The following is a 6,307-nucleotide window of genomic DNA, read 5'->3' as shown; positions in this document are numbered from 1 at the left end:
ACCCAGATTTTGTTACTGTGCTTGCTCTCGTTCCACCTGGTTTCTCCTGAGTTTTCTGCATAGTTCAAATTAATAATTGGTTTTCCTGCCAACTTTGGGCTTCAACCAGTTCTGGCACTTTGCATAATGGGAAAGGATATTTATTTGCATTTTAAAATGTCCAGATAAAAGCCCAAATGCAACACTAAGATTAATGACATCTTAATGTTCCAATATGGTTCAGTTTCTAGCTCTAAAAATAGCTCCTCTCTCTGTTTGCAAATCAATATCAGCTCCTTGCTAAACAGTTCTATTTTCTGACATTTTTTCAAAATATTTCCCTTGAATTGCAAATGGTTGTCATATCTATTAATAAACCATATACCAATCTCCAAGTATGATCTAACTATGCACTTGCCTCATTGTCGAAGTTTGGGCTGCACACAGACATTAGAGGAGCTGGTATATTTATTCTGCTGTAGATGCTTCTCTTCCTTCTCACCTAATAAATACCCATAACTAATTTATGCCTCATTCAACACTGATTTATTCAGCTTAATGCTGAGCACTAAACATATAATGATCACAGAGGATTCACACAAATTCAATCTAGACAATGAAGGAATATTAATAGTCAAAGATTTCTCATACCTTGGATTCATCATTGACCAGAACAGAGATTTCAGTCAAGAAATCAGAATAAGATTCGGACTGGGAAGGGCAGCTATGAAAGAACTGGATAAAACCCTAAAATGCAAAGGTATAAAACTGAATACTAAAGTGAAGGATAGTCTAAGCCATTGTTTTTTCTATCACCATGTATGGATGCAAAAGCTGAAAAGTGAACAAAGCAGATAGAAAGAAAATCAACTCATCTGAGGTGTGCTGCTGGAGATGGGTGTAATCTACATCGCTATATAAATAATAATAATAATAATAATAATAATAATAATAATGGGTGCTGAAGATACCAAATGGATAGCCAAAAAGACAAACAAATGGGCCCTTGAACAGATCATGCCAGATATCTCCCTAGAAGCCAAGATGGCTGCATCATGAGAAGATGCTACTCACAAGAAAAGACAATAATGCTTGGAAAGGTAGAGGGTAGCAGAAAGAGGGGAAGGCCGCACAGTAGCGGGATAGGTACAAGTAGTTGATGACGGGGGGGTTGGAGGTGTCTCCCTCATGGGGTCAGCATAAGTTGAAGTTGACTTGAGGGCAGTTAACAACAACAAAATGAACTCCAAGCCTGTCTTGTTTATATTGTTGAATGATTAGTTTTTTCTTGTCAGTTATAAGTCATAAAGTCACAGAAATACAAAGTTGGAGGAGACTTTATCAACAGCGTGAAACAGACTTCTTTGAAGGGTAGTGGACTTGCTTTCATCAGAGGTTTTTAACCAGAGGTTGGATAGCCATCTGTTGTGAGTGCTTTAGTTGTGGATCATTGAATGGTAGGAAGATTGCACTAGATGGCCCTTCTGGTTGCTTCCACATCTATAATTTGATGACTACAACAATAATCTAGTCCAGTCTCCTGCCACACAGGAATACATACTGAGGAAATATTTTAACATGCCGTTTTCCGAAAGTGAAATTATGGTGGTATACAGACCACCCCAAAAGGGTGGTCTCCCGCCGCCCTGGTTTGCTCCGTGAGGGAGCTGCAGCGGACAAACTGCGCGACTCTGTCGCAGAACAAAAACAACCTGCAAAAAGCGGGTTCTTCTTGTGGTGCCTTTGTGATGCCGCAAGGCGCCAAAGGCGCACTTACGGTGTCACAAAGGTGCTGGGGCGTGCGGACGCTATGTGTCCGTCACGTCAAAATGGCCCAGTCATGTGCTAGGGGTGAGGCCGGTATGGATGCTACGTCCTCGATGAACCCCTAGCACATGACAGTGGCGGTGCAAAGGCCCATTTAAATCAGGCCTATATAGCTTTATTCTATTTTAGTTTCACTAAGGAGGGTGGAACAAGTGACGGGGCTTCCTTGAAGTACTAGACTAGAAATTTGGGCCAAAGCTAACAAAATGAAATTCAACACAGAGAAATGTAAGTTACTGCACTTAGGGCGGAAAAATAAAATGCACAGATATAGGATGGGGGACTCCTGGCTGTGAAAGGGATCTAGGAGTCCAAGTAGACCACAAGTTGAACATGAGTCAACAGTGCGACGCGGCAGCTAAAAAGTCTAATGCAATTTTAGGCTGCATCAATTAAAGTATAGGGTCTAGATCAAGAGAAGTAATAGTGCCACTGTATTCTGCTTTGGTCAGGCCCCACCTGGAATATTGTGTCCAGTTCTGGGCACCACAATTTAAAAAGGATGTTGAGAAACTGGAGCATGTCCAAAGGAGGGCGACTAAAATGGTAAAGGATCTGGAAACCATGCCCTATGAGGAACGACTTAGGGAACTGGGGATGTTTAGCCTGGAGAAAAGAAGATTAAGAGGTGATATGATAGCCTTGTTTAAATATTTGAAGGGATGTCATATTGAGGAGGGAGCAAGCTTGTTTTCTGCTGCTCCAGAGACTAGGACCCGGAGCAATGGATGCAAGCTCCAGGAAAAGAGATTCCATGGCGCTTTACAGACCGCCCCAAAAGGGCGGTCTGCTGGTGCCTCCGCTTCCACCACCGGGAAGTCTCAGCCTCTAAACGGCGAGGCTTCCCGCCGGCCGAAAAAGAAGCCGCAAAAAGCGGCTTCTTTTTGCGCCGCAGAAATGCACCAATGGTGCATTCGCGGCGTCATTTCTGCCGCACGACGTGCAGATGCTAAGCATCTGCGACGTCAAGATGGCGGCACCCATGTGTATAGGGCGCCGCCATTTTGTACGTGCTCGGCACGTACTAGGGTTACGGCTGTCCAGAAAGGACACCCCTTTCTAACCCTAGTACATGCTGAGCACATACTTTCTGCCCGTGTGGCACGGGCCCACCTCAACATTAGGAGGAACTTCCTGACAGTAAGGGCTGTTCGACAGTGGAACAAACTCCTTCCTCGGAGTGTAGTGGAGTCTCCCTCCTTGGAGGTCTTTAAGCAGAGGCTGGATGGCCATCTGTCAGGGATACTTTGATTTGGATTTCCTGCATGGCAGGGGGTTGGACTGGATGGCCCCTGTGGTCTCTTCCAAGTTTGCAATTCTATAATTCTATGATTCTATAACTTTCTTTCATCAGACCCACCTCCTGCTTTGATCTGCCAGGACCCTCCAGTCATATGCCATCAGGCCTTGCAGTTTTCTCCTTCGCTCTTTCTTTCTCTGGGTGCTCTTGCTGGAAAAGGAACTGCCATTTTCCTGAGGAAACAATGCCTGCCCTCAGACTTCTCATCAAGCCTAAGATCATCAAGGAGAGGACCAAGAAGTTTATTCTTCATCAGTCTGATTGCTATGTCAAAATCAAGCATAACTGGCGCAAGCCAAGAGGCATTGACAAAAGAATTCACAGAAGGTTGAAGGGCCAAATCTTGAAGCCCAGCATTGGTTAGGTAATGATAAGAAGGCAAAGCACATGCTGCTCCTCTGTCCTGGAGGAAATTTTGGGTACACAGTGTCAAAGTACTTGAGGTGCTAATAATGAACAAGTCCTATTGTGCAGAAATTGCACATAATGTTTCATCCAAGAATCGGAAGATAATTGTTTAGAGAGCAGTTCAGCTTGCTGTCGAAGTCACCAACCCAAATGCCAGACTGTGCAGTGAAGAAAATGAATAAATCGCTGTTTTTGTACAACTGTATTTAATAAAAGTATCTAAATGTTAGAAAACTGGGGGAGTGGGGAGGAATACATATTGAGTTTCCCTTATCTGGAATTCTGCAATCCAAAATACTACAAAATCCAAAATTGTCCACATGCGTGGCTGAGACAGTGACACTTTTGTTTTATAAATAATATAAATAAACTATTTATTGATATCCTGCCTCTTCTGCTTTGCCGATCGAAGTGGGTAACAGCAAAGTTTATACAATATAGATCACTAAACACAACAAGCCCCACAAGACCCCGGCCCAACCCTTCCTCCCAAGTATAAAATTAAACAATAAAACATGGTTAAAAATACATAACAATACGACAATACGACAAAATTAATAAACAAACCACGAATAAGGAAAATAATAAATGGAGGGGGATTCAATTGGTTCTGGACATTATCAATCGGGGTTCAATGTGTGCAAACTTTGTTTCATGCACAAAATTAATAGAAATATTGTGTATAAAATTACTTTTGGGCTATGTGTATAAGATATATATTAAACATAAATAAATTTTATGTTGAGACTTGAATTCCATCTCCAAGAGATCTCTTTATGTATATGGAAACATTCCAAAATCCAAAAATAAAAATAAAAATCTAAGATCCAAAGCACTTCGGGTCCCAGACATTTCAGATAAGGGAAACTCAATCTGCATACTCCTAAAATACTCCTGACAGATGATCGTCCACCCTCTGTTTGAAAACCTGCAAAGGCAGAGAATGCAGTACCTTTCACCTCTTGTTGAGGCCCTTAAAGGCCAGGATGGGGGCAGAGTTGGGGCATAGTGTCCATATGATGCAGGCTCCAGTTTTGCTCCAGGGCAGCATGACACCGTGCACCACACCACAACACAGCATTGAAGGAATACCGTAAAGCCATGGCACCAAAGCTATTGTGCCCTTTTCAGGGTGCAAAAAGGGCTGCAGTTTCTGCAGCCCCAATCTGGCTGTAAAAGGGCTGGTTGGAGGCTGCCCCTTCGGAGCTGTCTGCACAGCCCCTGAGGCAGTTTATACCACTGTTGAACAGCTCTTACCATCATGAAGTTGTTCTTAATGTTTAGGTGGGATTACTTTTCTTGTTATTTGAGTCCATTGGTTCATTTCCTAAGACAAGGTTACTGCAACTTCTACATGATAACTTCTCAGATATTTAAAGACGGATATCATGTCACCTCTCAATCACCTGAACATACTAAGCTGTTCCTCATAGGGCTTGGCTGATGTACCTGTTACCTTTTTGAGCACCCTTCTCTGGACATACTTCAGCTGTCAAGTTGGATCATGTTTTAATCTTGGGGTGCATCTATACTGTAGAAATAATGCAGTTTGGGACTACTGTAATGACCATGGCTCCATTTTACAGAATCTTGGGAGTGTTAGTTTTGTGAGACACCAACACTGTTTGGCAGAGAAGGCTAAAGACCTTGTAACACTAAAAATTTCAGAATTCCATAGGATGGAGCTATAGCAATTAAAGTGGTATCAAACTGCATTATTTCTAGTGTGGATACACCCTTGGCAGGGAAAATGAGTGGTATTTTAATATTCCCAAAGTCCTGATAATCAACACTCTTCACAGTTTGATGGGACAGACAAGAGCCAACCAAGAGGCACAATGCATAGCCAGCCCTTATGGGAAACAAGAAAGTCAGGTTGCTCTGTTGAATGATTCTTTGAGGATGGTTTTGAGTCTAACCAAAATACTTCTCATTTTCATTATTTAAAGTATCTCTGTCCTGTTTCTTGTTTCATGGCTCTCCCATTGCTTAACTTGGTTATGAAGCTTTAACTTCTGAGATGACAAAATTAAAATGAATCTTTGAGTGGGATGTGAAGATTGAATTTCAGCCTGGGATGAGGTAGCGGGGATTTTCAGGTGTGAAGAACCTTCCCAGATGCCAATGACAAGAACAAATGATTCACTGGAGTTTCTTTTGCATCCCTCCCCTTCCTCTGGCTTGATGCATCATCTTCCAATATGTCATCATCTGCCAATTTAATTAACATGCTGTTTACTTCCTCATCCGGATCATTAATGAAGGTGTTAAATCTGTTTTTCATTACTCAAAGTGACCTTGGTGAGGGAGCATAACCAGGAGCCGCCAGTAAGGGCTGGAAATTAGAGGAGATCAAGAAGGATCCTAATGAGGAATGCAAATCAGGGAGGAGAATTTTGCAAGATGCCAGCACACAGATTGAGCAGAATGGAAAGTAAGCAGCTGCCTTAGCTTGGGGGAATCCAACAGTTCACTTAACTCAGCGACACGTTGGGAATTCCACCTTAATTTCACCCTGCAAATTGACATGAGACTACTTTACCTTTTCTATTTCCTGAAATCCATCTCTTCTCCAAGAAGCCAGAAAAAAATCACAGGTGGCCTTGGGCAATGGGCCATTTTTTTAAAAAAGGTCACTAGTTGGCTGCTTTTTTGGTGGAGAGGATACATCCCCTGAGCCAGAGCTTTGGAAATGTATTTATTTTGCATTGCAATCCCAGAATCACCAAATGCCATCTGAGAGATTGTGGGAGTTGTAGTCCAGGAACATAAAGTCCAAAACACACTGCAGAA

The 6,307-nt window shown here is 42.4% G+C and overlaps 1 pseudogene; it reads left to right on the top strand.

Annotated features, from left to right (window-relative positions):
• The first annotated feature begins 3,290 nt into the window (after nucleotides 1-3,290).
• Nucleotides 3,291-3,696, top strand: LOC149317692 (large ribosomal subunit protein eL32 pseudogene; annotated as a pseudogene).
• The last annotated feature ends 2,611 nt before the right edge of the window (nucleotides 3,697-6,307 follow it).

The sequence above is a fragment of the Sceloporus occidentalis genome, unplaced genomic scaffold (genome assembly GCF_023333645.1).
Source record: "Sceloporus occidentalis isolate IW3139 unplaced genomic scaffold, rSceOcc1.0.p SCAF_3, whole genome shotgun sequence".
Classification (NCBI taxonomy): Eukaryota; Metazoa; Chordata; class Lepidosauria; order Squamata; family Phrynosomatidae; genus Sceloporus; species Sceloporus occidentalis.
The sequence above is the reverse complement of the archived record's forward strand: the minus strand, read 5'-3'. Positions and strand labels throughout refer to the sequence as shown.